Source organism: Nipponia nippon, unplaced genomic scaffold (assembly GCF_047370975.1).
Source record: "Nipponia nippon isolate SJK-2023a ecotype South Korea unplaced genomic scaffold, ASM4737097v1 scaffold_3, whole genome shotgun sequence".
Lineage (NCBI taxonomy): Eukaryota > Metazoa > Chordata > Aves > Pelecaniformes > Threskiornithidae > Nipponia > Nipponia nippon.
In genome coordinates, this window is record NW_028262347.1 from 74,845,483 (window position 1) to 74,870,008 (window position 24,526).

At 41.9% G+C, this 24,526-nt stretch overlaps 1 protein-coding gene across 2 annotated transcripts in view; it reads left to right on the forward strand.

The window, feature by feature from the left end:
- Window positions 1-6,692: 6,692 nt before the first annotated feature.
- The window catches only part of LOC104012729 (sulfotransferase 6B1), a 48,669-nt gene continuing 30,835 nt past the window's right edge, over window positions 6,693-24,526 (forward strand). The window contains exon 1 of one of the 2 annotated variants that reach the window (XM_087766372.1): window positions 6,693-6,764. The gene's annotated coding sequence lies outside the window, so the exon portion shown is untranslated. The remainder of the gene's footprint in view (window positions 6,765-24,526) is intronic. The other variant, XM_087766374.1, reaches the window with a different exon arrangement.

The following is a 24,526-nucleotide window of genomic DNA, read 5'->3' on the forward strand; positions in this document are numbered from 1 at the left end:
AAAATTCACCTCTGAATTCAGTGTCACAAGAGCTTTGTCATTCTTAATATGCCCTTTCTTAAACAGATGCTGAAGGAAGCACAGATTTGTCACTGAAATGGTTTTAAATGAGGTAGTATTTACCAGCTTTATAAATTATTGTTTGTGCTTTTATAACAATTGGTATTAATGTTAACACACAACGAATAAGTAGAGGCCAGGGTCTCTCAGCCACCCATGTTTTGTTGGTGTTAGGCTGTTCTACCTCCATTACTGAGTAAGCTGGATGCTGAGGTAAGGAGATCTCTGTGAATGTGAGCATGCATGCTAGAAATACTACATGCTTTATAGGAAAATTATTTTTACTATGTTTGAAAATTATGGCAAGTGGGCTTGAAATCAATATTTTCCTACCTGAATGTTCTGGTAGTTTGAAACTATATCTGCTAAGGTCCTGCAGTGGCCAAATGTTATATAATTTCTGTATATAAAACTGTCACACATTTAAAATCAGTTGTAGCAGGGATGTCCTAGGATTAGATGAAAGTGCTTAAATGCCTCATATAGATATTGTACTACTTGCTGCAATAGCAAGTTGATAAAAATCAGTAATTGCAGTTTTGTGGACAAGAATTCTCTGCTCCAACAGCACTGGAAAGCTTCAGCTTCAATTTTGCTGCCTTACTTGAGACCACAGTGTTGCAAAATTGAGTTTGTTTGTCTTGAAAATGCTTCTCTTCGTCTTTTCTTCTTTCTGTTGGCCTGTCTTTCTGTTTTCCATCTCTCTCTCAGCAGCATGGCTGAATATTTTCAAAGTGTAAGCCCTATTTTGGAGATGTGAGAGGCTGATTTTTCAAACCCTAGTTGTTAGCAGGCTTGAGAGGCTCAAACACACCCTGCAAAGGATAAATGGCCAGAACTGGGGATGGGGAGGCAGGGTCAGCCCTGTACCTGTGCTGTAGGGCAACACAGCATTTCTGTTGCTAGCACAGTCAACACACCGTCCTTCAGCTTAATTCACTCTGGTTTTAAATCATTGTGTGGTTTTGCTTAATATAATTTTTTTCTTTGAGAACAATATTATTTCCTACTCAACAGTCCCTTGCGAAGGCACCGGTGTCTTAATGCGCTTGTATTAGGCACGCAGCTTCTGCAACTTTCCAGTGGGAACAGTGCTTTATAATTTATGGATGTGCTTTCTGAAATAATAACACAAAATTACATTCTGTTTTATTTAATCTTTTTTAATTGGCATCTCAGAGGCTTTGCAGGAGTCTGGCTGCAGATTTTCTACTTGCTATTGGATTATACTTTTTTTTTTTTTACTATTAACTACTGCATGCAGAGAAAAGCACACTCTTTCACAACAGTCCCTGCACGAAGATTCTTAATTAAATTGTACTCAGCATGTTGTAAAAAATGCAAGGTTTTGGAGACACGAGGTGCACAGATAATGTAGCATTTTACATGACAGCTTTGCATTTCAGCAGGATTCCCAGCACTTTCTTTGCCTCCAACATAAAATACTGCTAAAGGAAATAACCTAAAAATTGCATATACTTTGTCTTCTGCTAAGTTTTAATTGCTTATCTTTCTTAAAGGTTGTTAAATAGGCCTCTTACCATTGATGTTAGGGTATATACCACATTTATTCATGCATACAAAATAGATTTAGGATACAGATAAATTCCAAGCTCATACACACAAATATCCATTGATGTGTGACTGTCTGCTTAATTAAAATAGTAAAAAACCCCCAACCTTTCAAATGGAAAAGGAAAGAAAAAAAATTAAAGTCCCACTCACCAAACACACTTTGGATTTTTGACCAGTTCTATTCATGATGCTTTTTAACCATAAGTACCTCCATTCCTCCTGTGTGCGTGTGCATGCACACATGCATGCATCCATGCCACAGAAAAACAGAGTGCTGACAAATGACAAAGAAGATTTTAGGACTATTCCTTACCCCAGAATATAATGCCTCCAGGCTCCTCCCATTTCAGCTTGGTTGTAGGAGAGCAGCTGACTTCACCACTTTTATTTTTGTGTGAAAATATTGAATCCCCACAACTCAACAAGCACCTTTACCTCCTAGCTTCTTCCTGTCCTCATTGGTTTCATGACAGATGCACCAGGTGATGGCGAGACCCCGTTCATTGGCAGGGTTGCCAGGGGCCTGCTGAACACTTGCAAGTGCCCTTCAGTTCCTGCAGGAGGCCTGGTGCACCCAGGTGCAGCTGGATATACTCTGATTTTGTGATCAGTCTGCTGAGGTGCTGATTTGGCCCGAGTCATCATTTGGATGATGCCATTTTCTCCATTAATCGAGTGCTCACAGCTCCCTTCCTGCGGGGCATTACCTGACCCTGGACCACTCTGGGATGCAGAGTGTGGGGAGAAACAAGGTTCCCTTTTGCCAATAAAGCTCAGTTTTGGCTATTATGAGGCTTTTGCAACACTTTTTTCCTCCTTTGTCCAAGCTTTTCTTTCCCTCCATTTCAGACACCTCCAATATATATGGGTGCCTTTCTACCACACCCTTTTGAAACAAGAGAAACCACAGCTTGCTAAGTGCAGTACAGCTTGCTTTAAGGACTAATGCTAAAAAAAAAGAGAAATTAAGGAAAGAGACTGCAATGGGGAATAATGTGTGAGAGCAGATGACACCACTCTGATTAATGCTGATTGGTTTGAAACTGATATAATGAGTTTTATTCGAATGACTCCCAGTGTTATCTGGCTGAAAGTGCAGACCGCAGGGTATCTCCTCTCCTGTTCCCCTCCGAGAAGAATGTCTCTGTCTTTTGTGCATTAACAGCAGCTCTCTGGACCTTGCAGCAATGAAATGGGCCACTTGCACCAGGATGACTGGTTCCCTCGCTGGCCAGCAGAAGTCTGTACCTGGGCTGACTGTGGGCACTGCCTGGACATGAAATGCATGTGGGTGGGAAAGAGTTTCCCAAATTAGGTGCTCCTTCTCTCTTTCTCCATCAGGAAGGACTGTGTGCTGAAATGCTGCACACTTTTTGCCTTGTAGGGTTCAGTTAGAGTCCAGGTTTCCAGTGGTGGCCAAGCTGCCAGAAGGGGTCCCTCCTTCACCATTGCCTACCCACCTCTTCCCTTGCCCAGGTGATATCCCGATCCCAGACTCTCACTCCCTGTCTGGTCCCTTCACCTCTCCCAAGGCAGGTCTTCCTGGGGTGCATGGCAAGGCCAGCTCTGAAATGATCATGGTGAAAGCATCACTCGTCTCTCCCCAGAAAGCTTATTTTCTGAACTTAGATCTCTCACCTCTACGTTCACAGCAGAGCTCTACAACTAGAGGCAGAAGTGTGCTGCATGGAGCAGGAGCAAGGCGCCAGCAACTCTTCGGGTGGTTTTACACCAAATAAAATGTGATATCCTTCCTGTTTTGGGGGAGTGGGAGAGGGATATTTACTGGACTGCAGAGGAAAGCAGTTTGCAAGCAAAGGGTGAATAAGTGTGTCTTCTCGTACACTTCCCTGCTTTCTCCCTAACCTTCCCGTGTAAGCCCTGTGGGAGAAATCACAAGTCACAGTTTCAAAAGCTTTTTCCACGCTTTTGTGCCCACATCATCCAGGGGGACTGTGGGAGGGGAAAATTAACAGCGACTCCTTTAGAGGTTTCTGGGACACGCTGTGCTGGTGCGGGGGAGTGTTAGCCGTCCTCTCCCTTTCTCTCATCTGAGCGATGCTGCTGTAAGGCTTGCAGGCAGGCATGTGGGTCTGGCACCTCCTTCGGGGACTCGGGTGGATGGGAAACGATCCCTGCTAAGACACGGCAGACCTGCAGCTGTGTGTTCAGGTGAGCCTTCCCACCTGCTCTCTACTGAGCATAACCTATAACTGAGTCTGGCTTTTCAGGAACTGCCTGTGAATTCAGCCCTTGCAAGGAACCCCTGACTGAGATCCTTGCAAAGTAAGGGCTCTGCTTATCCCTAGCACATTTACTGTAGCATCCCTGTATGCAGATGTCTCCCCTGCAGCGTGGCTTGCGGGGCAGTCTGCCAGGAGATGTCCAAGTGAGGTCATGACCTGCAGCTGCAGTGAAAAAAAAAATCTATACTAGTAACAAACACCAAAGAAAGTAATTTCCATAGTCAGGCCATGGTGCCTCACTATGTGTCATAGCATGTGCAGCCCAGCTGGGTTTCCTAAACAGAATTGGAAAGCGGGACACAAGAAGCTCACTCCAGCTTTGTGTTAAGGTGTTGGCTCACATCTGTCCTGCCAACCCTCCTATCCCTGTACTTCTTGCGGTTACTCATTAGGAGTGACAGACACATGTTTTTACAGATATGAGCCATTATGATATGAATATATGCACCTACAGGATTAAATAAATGTTACGTGAAGCTCAAATCCTCTAAGAAATACAGAGAATTGTAAACTGGAAAAATCTCTTACTTCTTGTTGCCTACTCTGGTGATTGATGGGCTTTCATTCCTCTGTCTGTCCTGCACACTAGGTATAACAGAAATAGCCATTATTGATCTCTATGGAGAAGATTTCATGCCAGTATAGCACATCTGGATGCAACTTGAAGTGCTCACACAGCCTCAAGGGAACTTGAAACAAAACCCAGCCAGATACTATTTGCAATAGGCTCAGTATAAAACAGAAACAAATTATCTCTGTTTTATTTTCCTCAGAAGGGGATACAGCCTTCAATATTGAGGTCTCTGATCAATCACTAAATCAGTCTGGCACAGATATTTGATAGAGAAAATTAAATCTGCGACACCGACAGAAGAGTTCTCTAGGCTGTGCACCTCTCTCCTGTTTGTGAATTGACAAAGTCTTATTCTTACATGTAACCCCCCCTCCAACATTATAATTGCTTGCTTTGGAATGAAAGCTCTTTATTAACAAACAGAGAGATCCAGATATGCCCTGTTACTGCTTCCCTGTGATGAGCTCTTAAAAAAAAAGCCATTAGGACCTTTATAAATTCAAGTCATCTGTAAGAACATCATTATTTCTGCAACAGTTTTCTCTGCAGTGTATAAGGGTATGTGGGAGGTAGTTCCTGCAGGGAGGTAAAGAAAACCCCTGTAACCTCAGGAACTTGCTAGATAAATCCAACCAATGCTTTCAGCACAAGAATTAATTGGTCATTTTCAATTATTGCAAAGAATAGGACAAAAATACAAACTTTGTAACCAAAAGACAAGCAAAATAGCAGATTTTCTACCTCCCTTAATATGAACATCTTGCTCCTTAAAGTCTCTGTCTTTATTTGTGGTAGCTATGTATTTGTATAACTTTGTTCATCTTGGACAGTTTCCAAGCACAGTCCTTCTCGAATCCCAAGGAGCTGGCCTGGATCCTTTACTTGCATAAATCCATGTCACCCCATGTAACTGTCAACAGGACAAAGCCTGGCTCTGGTACTGATCCAACTGAGTTTTGGGTTGTTTTCTGTCTAAGATAATCAGTGTGTGAGAGAAGCATGGGAGTGCTTCAGTTTTTAAGCCAGCATTACCTTTATAAAGCGGGTATCCCTACTCACGGTGTGCACTTGGTCCTGTGTGGGATACAGGACTGGAGGCTCTGGTTGCCTTCTGACTCACTGTTTTCCTTGTGCATTAACAAATTAATTTTGCTGATTTGAGTGGGGTCACTCTGGATGCTGTGCACGGAAAGGCTGATTCATCTCACGGAAGGACCTGACCCAGGGAACTGGGTTTGTACAAAGGGAAGGAGATTTATCTTCCCATCAGTCAAAGAAAGGGAAGTTTCCACTGATCAAAACCATTAAAGAGCCACCAATCTCACTTGAGGCTTAACCTGACAATTGATGTTCATTCAAGCACCCCTCCACATACACTTCAATTTAGATTTCAGATTAATTTTAGAGCCACTTGTTCATTAATACACTAGTTAATTAATTTTGCTGTGAGCTATTTTCATTTCTCAGCAGAATAATCAGATATCTCTTCCCTGCTAAATCAAACCTGCCTGCAGTATATCAGAATGAGTAAGATCATCTATTTAATTTCCCAGGCATTAAATAATTAAAGCTTGCTAGAAGGGGAGGACAGTGTGTTGCTGCCACTGGTGAACAGATATGACAGAGATGTACTTTCTTTAGGGAAACATACAGAGGATGAAATATCTCCTATCCATGTATGCCACAGTTTATCTCTATGCTTTGCATTTATTACTAGCGAATACTACTAATTAACTGTGCTAAAATACCTCTCAGGGGAGTGCTACATATCTGAAGTGCGATATTGTCAAGTGGATCATTTCAGGGTACTTGGAGCTGCTGCCTGCCAGTACCCCACAGAAAGCCCACGTGAAAGCACTGTGCTGGAAAGCGGCATGAAGAGCACTGTGGGAGGAGATCCCCCAGCCAGGGACTGCGCCGTAGCAACATTCATTCATGTTGTGATATGCCGACACAGCGCAAAGCCATCCTTGTGACCTGGTGTCGGCTGGGATCGAGATAGGTAGATTTTCCTCCTAATAGCTGGTATAGTGTTGTGTTTTGCATTTAGCATGAAAATAATGTGATAACACATTGATGTTTTAGTTGTTGTTAAGCAGTGCTTATACTAAGTCAAGGACTTTTCAGCTTCCCATGCTCTGCCAGGTGCACAAGACGCTGGGAGGGGGCACAGCCAAGGCAGCTGATCCCAACTGGCCACAGGGCTGTTCCATACCATATGATGTCATGCCCAGTGTATAAACTAGGGGGAGTTGGCCAGGGGGCAGTGATCGCTGCAAGGGGGTGGCCTGGGCATTGGTCGGCAGGTGGTAAGTGGCTGCATCACTTGTTTTTCCTAGGTTTTGTTTCTCTCTCTCTTTTTGTTGTTTTCCTTTTCATTACAATTAATTATTATTTTTGTTTTATTTTTTTATTTTATTTATTTATTTATTTATTTTATTATTTTATTTTACTTCAATCATTAAACTGTTCTCATCTCAACCCACGAGTTTTCTTACTTTTGCCCTTCCCGTTCTCTCCCTCATCCCACCGGGGCGGGGGGAGGGTGAGTGAGCGGTTGTGTGGTGCTTAGTTGCCAACTGGGGTTAAACTACAACACCTTGTGATGCTAGTATTGCCATGAGTGATGAAGGATCTCATCAAATTCAGTATAATTGAGGAGGACAGGTATTAGCTTTATCCCATGCTCTGCATTGACCAAGCTCTAGGAGAAACTGGTGCCGTTAGTGGTCCTGACGGCGGGAGCTCAGGCTGGCTCTGTGTGTACCTGCATGATGCTGCCAAAGTGGATTGGGGAGGGAAACAGAAGACTTTTCCTGCCTTCTTGGAGCACATTCATAGTTGTTTGGTTTTTTATCTGTCAGGAAATAAGGTGGCTGAAACCTTAAAATGCAATAGCGACTTTTTAAAAAGCTCACACGCTCATGGTGTTTTGGCAAAAGCCTGAAATGGAGGAAAGCTACAGCTGGTCTCCTTTTTTCAGGACCGACTCCTCTATTCACATCTTTGAACCCCCTTTACTGGGAGAGGTTTGTAGGAACGTGAAGTTCAGTTAAACCTTGCAGGAAAAAAAACACAGAAACTTTTAGAAAACACTGCAAATAACATAAGAGCTCTGTTGTGCTGTGCAGTGATGTTTGTGTAGCTACCTGGAAGAAACTCAAGTGTCCTGATGTCTGCCGTCAGGATGCAAGAGAGATGCTGTGAGATTTGCTCAGGAAAGAGAAGTTACCACATGAGAAATCATGGTACACCATCCATTGAGATGGAGACAACAGGTTGAAGCCAGGAAATATTTTGATGACTACAGTCATCATGATAAAAGGCATGTGAAGCTGACCTGCCGGCTTTTCCATTATGAGACTGCTTCATTCTTGGACAGTGGTTATTAAGCTCTCCTTCAGTAGCTTTCAACTTCTAACTGTCAGACTGTGGAGTAAAGGGAAGGGCTTCCCTAAGGCCAGTTACAGAAAATACTCTGTCTTGTCATGTTGGTGTCAGGTTTTGCTGGGCAGAGGGAGGACATCTGAGAAAGGGCAATGTCCCACAGGAGTCACAAGAAGCTGCTGGGCAGAGCCAGGGAGGGGACTGTGCCCTTGTGCCCACCATTGGGTGAGCATTGCCCGACCAGCGCTCTGCCCAGACAGGTGAGTGAAGCCTGTACAAGATAGGGTAGGGGGAAAGAGAAAAATGCCTCTGTTTCTTTTACCAAGTGCTGCGATCGCTCCTTAGGGCTTGCCTGGCCTTCTTTCCTGTGGAAGAGAGCTGAGCACCATGCTATAGACCTCGCAGTATTTAGTATACTTATTCTCACAATGCTTTTTTAGGATGGAGGGTTGGAATTTTTCCCTTGGGAAAGACTGTCCGCTGATGTAAAGGTAACCAAAGGCAGGAGAAGGAGCTAATAAGGTGGTGGGGTAACCAGGTGAGTGGCTCCACACACAAACTTGTTTTATAAATAAGTCCAGGCATTTAGCCCAGAATAATTAAGGAAGTCCCTTGCAAATAGATATTTGTACCAAAACCACATCTCCAGCCAGATTACATGGCTAAATCTCGAACAGACCCAAGAGCTTCCCCTCTTTGTGCAACAGGAGCAGGTTTACCAGGGGGCCAAAGCGACATTAGGGGCTATATCAGAAGTGCCCAGCACAGCGCAGCTGCCCAGCACATCTGCCCATCTGGAGGTCTCTAAAATTGGCAAAGGTGCAGGAGAACATCAACTCCACGGTGTACCCACAGTGAGCATGGGGTTGTCCAGCAGTGCTGATGCTGTGGTGGGGCAGAGGCATCCTCGGCCCCCATCCAGGTGTGAGAGGGGAGGCTGGGGGTCTGCCACCCTCCCCCTGCCCTCTCCCCTCTCCCCAAGCAGCTTCAGGGCTGGTCCCTTGCTGTAGACCCAGCTGCTTGGATCAGCCCTGGTTTAGCACTCCTACTTCACCAAGATTTTAAGGTTGTTCTAGATCTCAGGATAAAAGCAGGCCCTTGTTTTCTGCTTGCTAAGGCTTTGACTTTCTTTCCCTTTCTTCACTGTTTTATCTTGAAGTTTTTGATAATGTTGCCCCCAATCAATCTTGCAGACAAATGGTGTATGAAATTATACTGTGGAGTGAGACCAAAAAGCCTTTGGCAAGCCCTGTTTTTAAATGTTCCTTTTAAAAGCTGCAGAGAACACAGGCTGTTGAAGAAACCAAGTGTTTCTCTTCAGCGTTTGATACTGAAGTCATGCCACATGTTATGCTAATTCCTTTGATTCAGTAACATAACATAAATGAAAGCGAGTATTATAGTCACCTGGCATAGTACCAAGAAAAGCAAGTCAGCAGCTAGTGCAAGCTAATGAAAACAAGTGCAGTTTTATACAGTCTAGAGACTAATGAGCTGAGTTTTAACCACACCAGCCAATTTGAAATGATTGCATATGCAGGTGTCCAGTAATCCTGAAAAGTCAGACCACAGGCTCGTACATATTCATTGCTAGCTCATCCGTAAGGGTGGCATTCCATGCAGATGTATGGGCATGTGCATCTAGACGTTTGTAGGATGGGTGAAAGGACCTTTGAATATTTCTGTATTTAAGAGATGCCTTCACAATGGGCGGGACAATATGGGTCGCTCTCATCTCTGAAGCTTATTCCAATTCGACTTCACCTTCAAGATAATCAGATTTGGCCATTAAAATCAGCCAAATATTCAGAGCTGCATTCTTAGTTAACTATGAATATTGGACAATCTGCAATGAAACTGAGTGAAAATTCCAAACTTTAACCTCCAGGAAAATATATGAAAGTTCAGTGTAAAAGCTCATTTCTGCTAGTTGTTTTTTTTCTGGTTTTAGATGTTTCAGCCAGTCAGGAAAGGGAAAAAATGTCAAGTGAGAGGAGGCAATTTGCCACCCAAATAATGATCAACGAATAGCTGAAGCAAAGTTTCCCACTAGTTAAAAAAATTATTAGGTTGATTACCTGACACAGAATTGCATGTAATGGATGTATATCCAAACATCAAATTGGCTATTGAAAACATTCAACCGTTAAAAATTAAGCCAGCCTAATAATGAGGAAATCTGAAAATCTCACTGATGCTGTCCCTTGCTTTTCCTGACCTTGATCTCACTTTACTCTCTTTAGTTATTTTTGACATTTGCCTCTGTTCAGTGTAACACGTAAAGTGTTGCTGTGTACGTTTAGACTGATAGCGTGTGTCTGAAGTAGAAAAGTCAGCAAATGGAAGGTCCTATTATTTACTGGTGATGAGATGATGGATACTTGGGGTGTTTTCTCTCCACATCTGTTGAAATCTTTCTGCTCAGTCATAATAAAATCTTCTTATTTCTATTTCCCCTCCTTTCCCCACATATTGAAAGTGAGGATGCTGCTGCTTACAGGCTAGCTCTGGACCTTGCCGTGGCTTCAGAGCAGGGAGGCAAAGGCTGTGAGCCTGCCCCAGGAGGCCAACGAGGTCTCTCTCCCTGGGCAGTGGTTAGAAGCAGGAGGTGCTTCTTACTCAGGGAAAGGCACAGAACATCTTTCTGGGACTACCTATTTTTGGAAGCATTTAAATCAACTGGTGCCACCTTTTGTAACTACAGATTTCCCTGGTTATCGAAATACCAGAACTCCGAGCCAGGTCTCTGCTGGTGGCTGGCTGCGTGCAGGAGGGACTGCTGTGTCCAGAGGGCCAGAGGGAGAATAAATGAGAGATTTTGTAGCTCAGGGAACAGGAGACACCAGTGAGAAAAGACAAGGGAGGAAAATTTGATTCCAAACAAGAAGGTAGTAGGAATCACTCTATTAAAGTCAAGTGCCTACTTTTCATGCTGCTACCCTTCTGGTCTGTCTCTGGCCCTTAAGCACAATTAATGTCTATTTTTTTCTCTGAAGAAAATGACTTTCAAAAACGTCCAACCTCAGCCTGGCACAATTAAGATTCAGGGCAGCTAAGCGGGCAGGATGTAAGGAGGGGGAGCTGCACTGTGTGTGTGTGTGTGTGTGTGTACATTTCTGTCAGATTCAGTAACTAGTGTAGGGATAAAAACCTGTTTCACCTTATGAAACCTCGTGAACAAACCATCCTATCTCCTGTTACAGCTGTAACAGCAATCACACGGCTCTTAGGAATCCTCTTTATTAAGATTTTGTGGTAGCCTACGGATTGCATGGTGGTGTATGCTTTCCACTTAAACTAAGTAGTGTACTTGTGATTTATAAAACAGTAATAAAAGATAACGCTGCATGTCTTAGGTAAAAATACCAAACAGAAAGGACAATATGATCCTGTTGATACCTGCTATCCAGCGAGCCTGACACATCAGGGGCTGGACAGGAGAGGGTGTTCTTAGAATTTGCTACATAGAATATTATGTTCCAAAGAAGATAAAAAGCTGGGGAAAATTTACTTCCCTGGCTGTGATGATGTTCAGGAATTTTATTGGTCTCTTTTGTTGTAAAGAGAGAGATCTAGATACAGGAGTATTACAAAGATACATCAAAGCTTTTCCACTTGAGTTGTTGAAGCTTCAGAAATTCCCCAGGTTGGTAATTCACATCTGATTAATTGGGTTCTAAATCTCTTTAATCAATACTTGGAGAATTTGGCCCACACAGCCAACAGCCTTTTTATTCCTGCTAGCAGCAAGAAGCAGATACTGTTCCCAGCCCTTCTGCACACACATGTGCAGCCACGGCCGCAGGGCGGCTGTGCAACGCCTGTGCAGCGAGTCCCAGTCCCAGTGGGGGTCTTGGTCTCCACCACTTTGAAAGGGCAGCCTCCAGAAGTGCCTCCTGGGCTGCCTCCCTCCACACAAGGCGTGACACATTTTACTGTCTGGTGGCAAGGCTGGGCATGGGGGGTCTTTAGTGCTCAAAGAGGCACCTTCCAGCAGTGCCCTGTGCCTGTACGCCACGGCTCGCTGTCTGGGAAGAAGTCAAATCTGGTTTTAAAGGTAGTTTTGGAGCACATCTCAAAATAAAATTTGGGCATATCTGCTATGAATTCAGGCTGCTATGCTATTATAGCCTTGGTCATGCCTGAGTGAAGGCTGATCTTTATATTTGTACTAACACATTATCCTCCTTGTCATCATGGTTATTAATCTTACATGTAATTCCTCGATATCCTTACAGACATTTTGGTTTAATCTAGGTGAACAGTCTTTAACATTACCATTTTAATCCACTGCATATATTTTAATCCATTAGCTGATGACTGTCTGATAGCAGGGCAGAAGAAAATAGGATTAGATCACCACAATTAATGGGGAAAATGTCTCAGTGACATTCATATGAATTATTCAGTTTACTTCATAATCCACAAAGTTGCAATCCTTTTATTATATGACAAAACCAATGCATTAGAGACTATGGAAAAGATAAGATATATCTGAAACGTGAAGCATTATTAATATAATTGCTTTCCATCAACATTCTTTAAAATCCATCCTGACTTTTTAAAAGATCATAATACTTCATCTTTCCCCATCTTTCCCTCAGGAGAGTTACTTCAGTAGTAGATCTTTATACACTATAAAACAGGTTTGCCAAATATAGGGTAAACATTAGCTTTCCAGGTCAAGCTTCAGCTTCCCTTGCATGTATATTTTTCATTCTTGTCTGAGGATAGACAGGCTTATGTATCATTGCACTGCAGGGGAAGAGTTATTTATTCAATTGTTCATAGACTTGCCAGTATCAGAATGACCCAACGCTGCATTTACATCTCTACCATGGTGATAACATTGTGCAATATAGTAGATGTGGAATACAATTTGTCAATGTTTTTATGTGCTTATAGGGCATACTAATGGCAAAATCTCTCACTGAGTGATTTCCTTTTGATATATGAAAGATTCATTTGGGGAGACTTGTATATAACGAGCACTAGGCTAAACTATAGCAGCGTTGTATTCAATACTCAATTGCAGGATCTGCGTAAGGCTTTTACTCATTATATTTCTTACTGGCAGGAAAATAAATTAAAATTTGGTACACAGTTGAACATTTATTTTTAAGCATCATGTGGCTTAGCAAGTCCCCGTCAACCATCTGAGCTCCCATAATTAGCGATGTATGCACTTTGAGTCTAATTAAAAAAATAAATACATTAGTTCAAGCTACACTTTTTTTCTTGTGTCCATATACTGACCGTGATTAACCATTTTGTTATTCTGTTTTTCATGAAGGCTTATTTGTTTTGCCACCCATGGTACCTTAAAAATGCTTCTTCTGTTTTCAGGTAAAGAGACTCGGTTTGCGTTTCTAATACATCAATGTCTAACATAAGTCTTTACTTACTGCATTTAAAAGGAGAAAAACAAAGGAACTTCATCCTCCACCAATGTGGGAGAAGCTCTGTTGTTGGTAGGAGGTCTGTTATGTCCCTTCACTATCAGGAGACATTCAGTCACTGTGTGTGTGTCATTGCAACCACCCCACAGGACCAGATTATTTTGCCAGTCTGTATTGTTCTCACACTGAAACATGCAACAAAAAAGATGATGGTATACATATACTCAGGTGTTCACAGATGTATACATCTAAGCATTTAAAGCATCACCATATTGCCAACTTAACTACTTTTTAGCTTAATAAAAAAAATCCTTCTTCGTTTAAGATTCATAACATCTTTAATTTTTTTGTTGCTTCTTCCATATTTTCCGACCTTGTACTTTTCCCTGTTTCTACCTTTCCTTCCCCTCCACTGTCCATACCACTTATAAGGAAAGAGACTATACAAAGCCCAGGCTGAGGTGGGAGTAGTCAGTGAAGAGCACAACTCCTTCAGAAGCTCAAGTACCCTCAGCCATACCATTCCATTCACAGCCTTACATCCGCTCACTTCTGGGAATAAACACATCAGCCCTCTTGTAACTATAGACAACTAAACCCAGCAGTCTGGGTGAGCAAATGAAAATCAGGGAAGCAGCTACAGTGGCAGAGAGGATTCAGATGGCAGAAGTCAAATATTTGAAGAATTTGCTGTTATAATTAAAAACTACTGAGAAAAGAAAACTGTTCAATGACTCACAGTTCCTAGACCCACCAGAGCACACCTGCAAAATGATTCTCTGTGCAACAAATCCTGTCCAGTGGAGATGCCGTGGTACATTTTTGCTTAGTTTATAGTGGTTGAACACTTTTCCCTGAAGCTCTATACCCTGTGGTTTCCTCACAGAAAATGACTCTTTCTGCGGTCCGTCAAACAGCTAAAATGGTTCGTAACAGCCCACATCGATGGCAGCTATTAAGACATTACTCATTTCTTTTCCCCTTCAGTACTTCATACAGTAAATGGCACAGCTATTGACTTCATGCAGACAGCAGTTTTAGGGAAATGGGGATGCTTCGTGATCATTTCCTTGTGTTTTTTTCCTGACCATAAGAGGTTAGTCTCAGATTGCTGAAGTATAGTATCCTCATATAAAAGCTCCACACTTCAGATGTCAAAATAAGCACTCTCAATGCAAGTAAATGACTAGATGACATACCACAAGTATGTATCTCAGTGAGTTTCAGTTTCAATTTGTGTAAATGTTTGACTCCTGAGCTTAAAATGTATCCCTGCAGCTACACTCCCTGTAAATGGTTTTGTCAGCACCATTTTAGACTTTGTATCTGAGCTGGTCAGAAATTGGAAGAGCCCAGTAAAAAGCAGGTGGTAGGAAGACTGAGGCACTTGACAGCTGGTGCAGACAGAAGAAAAAGAGAGGCTCAGGGGATGTTGAGAATATCCTTAGGCTTAGAAGCGGTCAAGGAGATCAAATGGGTCACAGGAGAACAGACGGTCAAACGTTCAGGTTCCCCATAGGCTATTTCAGTTTTAGGGCCAAAACTGCCTGGGTCCAATATATAGTCTTGAAGAAAGCAAGGAAATATCTACCTTGATGCTTTTGCAATGCAAGCATGTCAATGTTTTCTTGGAAATAGGCTCTTGGCTTATCCAGTTTATTTCCATTTTTCATAGTACTTGCAGCTGCTGAAGGTTATTGCAGATGCTGCAGCATAAAACACTGCGGATGAAGCCCCCCAGTGGGAAAGGTCAGGTTGCTTGGCTTATTTATTGAAGATATATCTGTTGCCTATAGCAGCTGCATCCTTATACACTAATTGCATTCAGATTTTAATTGTACTGAGTCTCCTTAATTGTTAGTCGGATGGGGTAATCAGAAATGCAAAAATATGGAGAATCATATGGATATGCAGAATATGTCTACAATTTCTTAGAGTCATGGACCTTATGCAGAAAAAAATGTGGCCCAGTGATTTAAAGGCCATTTCAAAACATGAGAGCTTTGCTTCTGAGCATTCACTGACTCTGAAGCAATACAAAGCTATGCCAGATTTTGATTATTCAGTAGGCATTGTTTTTGAGTAAGAAGTCCTTTTGTTCTGATTTTGGCTTCTTGAACAAGAGTAGCCATGCACAGAAACTCAGTTTTGAAGCTGAAGACGGTACAATGCTCTTTGCTTGACATTTCTCCCTTACAGAAAATTATAGCTTTCAAACAGTTAGGCCAAGCTGCACTTCAGAATATAAATAGGTCTTTATCTCAAACCAAGTCAGGCCCCCTCCTGCCAGCATCTTAATTTCCTGTGGTAGCAAATGCCTTCCCGTACAGGGTTCTTCCTGGCTGGTTTTCAATTAGTCTTCTCTGGCTACCCAACTGTTCATGCAATGGGGAGAAAGAGTCCTTTGGTCATTAACGAGGAAAACCACTCCATAAAATAGAACAGCCAAAGTTTAGCCGTCTGAAAAAAGTGGAGAAGGCAGCCGTTAATCAAAGTCAGACACGGAAAGTACTTTGTATGTTGAAAAAAAGTCAAAGCCTTGTAATCGTCTCACTCAACAACAAGACAGAGCAAAATATCTCATTAACAGTGAACTGCAGTGTTGCATGAAAATTTGCTACAGGAAGGGAAGAAGAAGAAGAGGAATGGACTGAACTGAAACCACAGGGGAAATGCTGATTTCCTGTGTGTTATTAGTGAAGTGGGAATTAAGCCTTCCTTGTAGCCTTAAATCTTGGGGTTTTTTCTGAGGAAAATGCGATGATTTTGGAATTACAATCTATGTCTGTTATTTGTTGTTGGGTTTCTATACTATTCTGAAACATGAAATTTCTTCACAGGGGTAACTTTCTGTTCTTCAGAACAATTGAAAGCAATTATTTAATTTCCTGCCATCTGTCACGCTACAACTATTTCTCATCCTCCTTCCAGATACCCACATATTCAGCTCCCTTTTCGGCAAAACACAGGGGAAAACAGCCATGACTTGGCCATCACAAGGGGAAAAATATGTTATACATACCCAAGCTCACAGGATAGGTTTCAGTGGTATCACTCGTGTTTTCTATTGCAATTCAGACTTATTCATACCTGAAGGAGGGCCACACGCCTAGTGAAATAAAGAAATAAAGGTACAGAGAATCAACTATGGGAGTCCCACAGGGATGCATTAGATTAACTTTTGCCATTAGTCTGGAAAATTATGCTGATGTTGCTTTTCCTAGGAGCACAGTAAGAAACTCCAACTCGAAAATAGCAGTTCAATGGGTACATCAGCTAGTTTTATGATTGAGTTATATGTGTCAGATGACAACAGGAAAAAGCACAGTTTATTTCTCTGTGACACAACATAATAGGGATTTGCAAGGACATTGTTTTCATATCTATGCAGCACCCACAGCTCAACACAGCCCTCCTTAATTTGTGACCACTTGCTCTGTCTCTCATTAAACTAGATGCCTCTGCAGTCCACCCTTATGTAGGACAGAGTCTTTTGACTTCGCTGTATTTATACATCATGTACAACACAAAAAGTAAAGGGCCTTCTGAACAAGAGAGATTCATTGGAAATGCGTTATCTTTCCTACCTGAGTTGTGATATGGCTGGTTTGTGCAGAATAGTCAAGGCCCCATTTGCCAATAGCAGTAAGCTGACCTTGCTTCTTAAGGGAAACTGCTCACAGAGATTCCTAAACACATGGGAAAATTAGCAACTTTCTAGTCTAAGGTGACTATATTCTAGCTTGTCTGGAACTGCTGCAGCATCTAAATCCAGACACCAGATTTTCCCAAAATTTCATATGGATGTAGATTTCTCCTCTGTCCCTTTCCCACAGCTCTGGGAACTCACCCCTCCAACCTCCACAGGAGAAAAGCGGGAGGCAGAGGGCTGGCATCCTACGTGGGGTCATATAATCGGGCACCACATGTTTCTCTCATTATGTGACCTGATACAGGGAGTGTCTGTCTATTAAAGCAAATAATAGGTTGCCCTAAGCCAGCTGGCCTTCTTGCATGGCATAAACTCTAGACTTTCCCTCTGTATTTCCACTTATAGATGGAAATAATCTTCTAGGCAAGAGAACCCTGTTGCACTTCAACAAATTTCAGTTAAATTGAAATGTGTCTTTCAGAAAGCCATCACATCACGGTTTAAGGGTTGAGCGAGGATGAGTATTTCCTTTCAGTTGGTGCCTGTACTAGCTTGTCTTACTAAAGAGTTGCTACTTCTCATTGGTATTTTAGCTTCTGGTTACTGGATATTTTTACAACCTGTATTCCTCTAAAGAGCTTTTAATATTAGCTGTTCCCTGTACAGATTCATACAGACGTTGATCGAGGACACTTGTTCTGAAGGACTAGACCTCCTATGTCTATTAGCTGGTGAGATGGTAGATGAGTGTGTAGGAGGGCAGAAGAGGCAGAGCTAGAAACAAGTCAGTACTAGCATGCTTGAAGCCCCCATGCTTCTCCAGCCAGGCTCGACTGCTTCCCGCTGACTGCCTTCAGAGAGCCAAGCCATGGACACAGACTCCCAGAGGTCAGAAGTAATGTGTATGCCTATGGCTTTCCAATACACTTTTTAGCCTTCAGTGCAATATGTTCTTGTATTTAGCAAAGAACAAGCTGTCACAGGCCATTTAAGTTTTGTGAATTTAAAGCAAGGGGAAGGAAAAAAAAGGAGGACAGACCCACCATGTGCTCCAGACTTGAGCCTGTGGCTTTGTTCAGGGAAACTTCCATAGATGTAGTATTGAAGATAGGCCTGAACCTTAGAAAACTTGGATCCAGAAGTAAAGTACAGTGTTGATTAAAATCAGCTTTGATTTGACTGGGGCTTCTCTGTTTTAATACTGATTCATCTTACCTGTCTTCCAAGTGTGATAAATTGCAGCAAGATTTCCTTGCCACCAGCTTTGAACCTAATAGTTCAGACTGGTTGAACCACTGAATAATTTACTTGATGAATTTCATACTGTTTTTGAAAGACTTATCTCTGAAAGTTGTTTTCCACTTTCCATATAGCTCTGCAAAATAAGTGTTAGAGGAGTTCCTGACAAATTTCTTGGAAGTAAAAGCAATTACTGTTAGCAAACACCCTTCAAAGAAACATATGTTCATCCATTTTAGTCCTGCCTGTGTTGTATATCTAAAATTATAATGTATTTTCACTGGAGAAGAACCTACAGTGTTAAACCAGTCAGTGGACTGTAACAGGATGGTGCTGGCCAAGAAAATGTATTTTTTAAAAAGTGGACACCTCTGGCTCTCCTGAAGATAATTGGCTTGGATGTTTGAGAGAAGTGATGCAGCTCTTCTGGGAAGAAATATGTATTAAATGAAATGCCAGTTTGAAAAGTTTAAAAATTATTCCTCCTTCCATGGAATCATCAATTTTCATCTTACATTAATGGTTTTAAAACCTGCCTTAACAAAGTGGGTAGCTCAGAGAATTATTGTGTGTTTCCCTCCAACTGCATGGGAAATAATGCATCCATGGAGAGAAACTTAGTGTCTCCATCTCCACAGAATCAGGCCAATGTTTCCATCCTTCTAGCAAGACAGATGGTTTCTGCAGCAGAGGATTATTTTTGGGTGGTGGTGAAGAATAGAAGCGTAAACATCTAAAGTTTTCAACAACACTGAGAAGATTCTCCACCCAGGAACAGCAGTGTGGGAAAGACGGAAAACAGTCTATTTTGTTCCCATCGATATGGTATCTCCCACACGTCCTGATACTTAATTTATTCCAGTTCCAGAATACAAAGAAGTTGTGGGATTTCCAAGGCAATTGTTATTGCTTTTTATCCTACATATCCACCTCTTAGTGTGTGGAAATGGTAGTTTCTCTGCTTCTTTCATGTCTCTTCTGATTACTCCTCTCATAATGGTGGTGTTCTCCTTTCCCAACCCACAATTACTTATCTACTTACTCAGAGGCAGCATGACTGACTCAACATAGTGCCGTCCCTCCTGAGAACATGTACAGAACATGTGCAACAAGGCTGATGTCCCAAAAATTACAAATCTGCATATATAAATACATTGTCAGGTGGAGAATCAGAGACTATAGAGTATAGGACTCACCTGTCTTTAGGATGTGATACGTGACCTGCTTTACTAAACGTGTGCAACAGATGGAGTGGGGAATGCAAAAGCCTGCTGAGGGGATGGTCAGGCACGTCCAGGGCAGACATTTACATGCCTCAGAAACACTAATGACAGAAAAGTCTGTGCCAAGAACTGGAGGCACATCAGTGCCTAAAATTGGGACCTCTTCACCTAAATCTATGTAGACATCCCACTCCAGAGTCTTACTCCAGATCCTGTAGCAATGTCATGGCAAACAGTGGCACAGAATTCAGATTTTCTGGGATTCGGGCCAGGTAATTCGCCCATATTGTTTACCTACCTCGTTTCCTTCCCATTCGGTTTAAGTTTGGTTTTGTTCATGCAGTGACAGGGTGCCTTTATTTCATGCTTTCATGTCAAGATTAAAGCCATTCATTTATGTCCCTAAATTAATTTAATCCAGAACTGATGTTTAATCTGCAGATTTAATGCAGGATTTTCTCATATCCTAATGTTTTCTTCACTTCTGGAATGGAATATCATTTCTTGTAAGAATCTGTAGTGATTAATACAAGCAGACAGTGTTCCTAATTGCTTCAGAAGCCAACAACAACATGGTGATATCACGTTGTGTCAAGAAACAGCAGAGCAATTCCTGAGAAAACATTTTTTTCTAATTCATTTATGTATTTAGCTTTTTTTTCCCTGTGTCTCCTCTCATTTCTTTTAGCAGAACAGCTAATACCAAGCTTGTTACAAGACTTTTCATCTTCTCAGAAGTACTGAAAGGATATGGACACAGGCAGTGCTTGTTTTCACCTAGAGAAAGTGATGTTCGCAGCATTTTCCCAATAATAAGTTGATTGCTTTCCTAGATGGGATCTTTCACTGTCCCTCCTAATGACTCAGTTACAAATGTACCTCCTTTCATAAGGCTACCCTGGATAGCCAAACATTGCCAACTGTAGGATTTGGGAACTTAATGCTGTTCCCATGAAGGCTTGGCTTCCACCTACCTTCCATGGCTTTTGTGAAAGCATTGCCTTTGGGTTATCTTTAATCTCTTTCAGACATGAGATAACTTTTGTAAGAATATGGCTCTATTTGTGAAAGGAATATGCCACTAATTTCCCACTCTTCCACGACGCTATGTTGTGGTAGAGTCAGATTTCTGTACTTCTTGCATCCAGACCACCAGACAAGACAGCATAAGCTATGAACTGGTGCTTAGCCAGTGCTCAAGACAGACGTACTGGAATATCTTATTTTGACCTGGAATAGTGGAAGACTTGGACACGGTTCCAGATAACAAGTTTTCCCCAGACATTTCAAGCCAATGTATTTGCAGGAAGCTAATTAAAAGTTTCAATGAGCAATCATGTAAGAAATCTCCTGAAAGCTAAAGTTATGTTCCTTTAGTCCTGGAGCACAAATAATATAATGTGAGTCTGTGACTGATCACAACTCTGCAGTGCATCCTGAATGTCTCAGTTTAAAATAAATTCATACTAGAAACAAAATTTAATTTCATACACATCCAGACATATAATTCCAATATGAAATTGAATGTGCAGATACTGTACTAGAAGAACACCAACTTAACCGATATAACTATCCTTTACTGTTCACTCTTTTGTCACGCATTGCAAACTCTGAAGCAAATTAGGACCTGAAACACAAGCTCCTCTTATCACACCTTAAGTGCAAGACTAGCCTTTTTTTCATGTATGGTAAAAATCATGTCATTAACTACTTATTCCCACCCACAGAAGAATAAGGAAAATTCTTCAGGGATTTTAGGCTCATCAAGAAAAAGATATAAGAAACATTTCTTGATCTAAAGGATTATTTTATAATAATGTGGCTAAGACAAAGTCTCTTCTAGGAAGTGTTTTACTGCTGTCTGCAAAGAATTCATTTTCAGCAAAAGGAAATGAGTGCAGATGCAGTAGCACTGCCAGGGCTGCTACTTAATGAATTCAATTCTCTTTGACCCTAGCGACGCCACTTGTTCGCTTGATGGTCTGCAGATTAAAATAAACGTGCAAAAGAGCAACAGAACCAATGAAGTCAGACTTCCTACACATTTGTGTGCTACCTCCCCTCTTCCTCCACCACCAAAACCATCTCAGCTAATCACTCCTGTTTCATCTGAGTCCTCGCTGTACTGCTTCAATAACACGCAGTTAAAATCTGTGCTTAATGTACACCAGTTATCGCTTCCCGGTACCCGGGAGAAACTCCTGGGTTGTCGGCAGATATTGTTCCGCAATATCCAAGGACCGCAGTTGCTGTAGACAAAGTCAGACTCTTTTCATCAACTTCACAGACAGGAGGAGGTAGATTATATTTATCAAACAGTTTTATCAGTGATGATGGGGTGAGCATTGTTTGTGCACTTTCTCTGTCAAATCGGCCACTTCAAAAAAAAGAAATACAAAACATTTGTTAGTTATAAATGCTCATTAACAGTCAGCTGGAACTACATATGCTTAATGTGTCAGCGACCTGCCATCATGAAATGCCTCTTTGGGCCAGGACCTTGCACCAATGTCTGTTTACAGAGCAATCTCTTGTTTGCAGGATTTATAACTAGGAGTACTCTTGTGGCGTGAGGCATCATTCAGATTGCATGACACAAGAAGTTCCTGTCACAATATTTGTCAAAGACATGGCTGAGGACTTCCTTTTGCCCTTAGTGAGTGGTTACTTCTGTGTCTTCCTACAGTAATGTCCCATTTATAAGTAACTGCCTGTACGTTACTTATACAGTATGTATGGTATGTTCTTCTCGGGAGTGAATTAACTACAAAGGGTAAAGTATAAAGAGGCTTCACTGTGTTGTTCAATGTTTCCTAGCCCAATGGGAAGGCCTCACTGTACTTATTTGACCCAACAGAGTTTTCTGTGGCAGAGATGTCCATATCTGGACTGTTCCCCAAGTCCCCGTTCTGTTCACCAAAGAGAAATTAGCATTTCTAGGGCATAATTCTCTCAGTCTGTTGCTGACTTCTAAATTAAATGAGCTGCATCCTGAAATGCTTGTGTCTTTCCATGGACAAAGTCAGCTGAGAGCAACTACGTTGGACCTCCTCTGTACACACCTTGTAGACTAGCTCCCCGTTATCACAGAAGGAGCTTAGTGAGCAAGCTCATAGGTCCCCCAGGGTGGACACTAAAGTTGGGTAAGATGAACCCCAGTGCACCTGGCTGTTTGTTCCTCTGTTTTCAGAAGCGTTTGCAAACTGTGTTGTCTGCTTTTCATATATACTTTGGTTTCTTCTTACCTTGGCCTGGCTTTAGCTAAAAATGATATTTTTGTAACTGGTTTATGTCAAATGCATGCAACCTTTCCTGGACATTGAAAAAACTTGCAAGAGAATGAAGGACAGGACTATCCTTTGGGTTACTGAAAACTGAACTCTGTAAAGCATTACAAATACAGCAAGAATTTAGAAGTTTCAGGCTCCTTTTTTTCCTTTCTCTTCTCTCCACTTGATTATTTTGTTACGGTTTTATTCTGTGTCTTACCAGATCAATACTACATCTAGTTAAATCACACACAGTGCTCTATAAGAAGAAGTTGGAAAAAGGGAAGGGAGCGAGGACTGCAAAGCTCTCACCCTGATGCTATCAAAACAAGCTTCCACCTCCCAAATTAACCTCCCAAATTCAACTTTATCTGTCTGTGAAAAGACATAAGATGTTGCTATTAACCACTGCTTTGAAGAGAATAATACCTGATCCTTCTGTAATGGCTCTTGACTCTAGATTGCGAAGCAGGTCTGTACCAATATCCCTGCTTCACCCCTGCTGTGTAAACAGAGGGAAGGCCACGGTTGCCCAGAAACTGTTGACTCAAGAACTGAACTCAGGAGTCCTCAACATTAGTCCAATACACAATTCACTGCCTGCAAAAATGCCAAAACACTGTCTATATGAAATTTGCTACTATTTTGCTTAGGGATCACACAGAAGAGAAGTTGAACAAAATCCTTAAATGCTCAGCGGATTTCCTGCTAAAATCTTCATCTCTCCAAGCAGCACTTCTTTCTTTGCAGGAGACAGATAGACACGAAATAGAAATTTTCTCAACTTCTCTGATGCTCACTGGATGCCTCACAGTACAAACAATGAGGTTCACTGTCGATGCAGAAATCTGCTGTGTGGGCAACCAGGGAATATTCCAAAGGGGTAAAATAGATACCTCAGAAAATCAATAAGCTTTAGTGTAGGGAGTAGCCATGGCAAGATAATGTGTTTGCTGAAGTCCAGCTTCCACACTTTCTGCTGGTGGGCTCAAGTGGGAGAAAATTGATTGTCATTCACATCTGATCTCATTAGCTGAGCTCCTGCTTTCTGAGAGAGGCACTTCTCAGAGACGGATAGCTTGGGAAACAATGATGCCGTGCAGAGTGTTGGGCAATCAGCAGCATATTATATACATGTTTATGCTTTTGAATGCCAGACGAAATAATTCAACTGGCCTGATCCCTATTTGGCTCATTTGTTAATGGTATCAATCAATGGCATTAGTCCAATGCAAGTTAGTTGAGAAGGAAGCTTTGCACAAGTACAGGGCTGAAATTAGGCATTCGGATAGAAATAATAGAAGATAATGGATACATTTTCATCTGACAAAAATTTGTGCTAAAATTCATGGTATGCCACTAATCCATTAGACAGCTGTCTGTCACAGTTACTCTGGTGCCTGGCTGGTCATCTCTTGGTCCCTGTGCTGCTATAGTGTGAGCCAGGTGATAAATCTGAAAGCCTATATATATGGTGGGGGAGGCATGTAAGAAGCTGTCTGGCCTTGCAGACATGGAGCCGGCACACCACCCTGTGCTGAGACGGTTCCTGGGGGTGAGCGGTGCGCATGCCATGAACTGCTGTCAATGAAAAGGGGACTTATCCTCTTTCTGGAGGGGAGAGATAGGCCTGCCCTGGATGGAGGGAGGCCACTGTTCAGTAATAAAAGCTTTGGAGAATTGGACGCACTCTTTTCAGATCAGAGCAGACCTGCTAAGCATGTTAGCAATATCAAGGATAGTAAGAAGCTTTTGACAAAAATAATTAAATGTCTGTTAGAATTAGAATTATGTTTAACCAAACAGTAGTGAAATGGTTTCTACAGGGAGAAATTTAATATCAATGCCCCAAAAAATGAGGCAGTCTGTAGCTTACTTCAGTTTGCCAGAACCCCTTCCCCT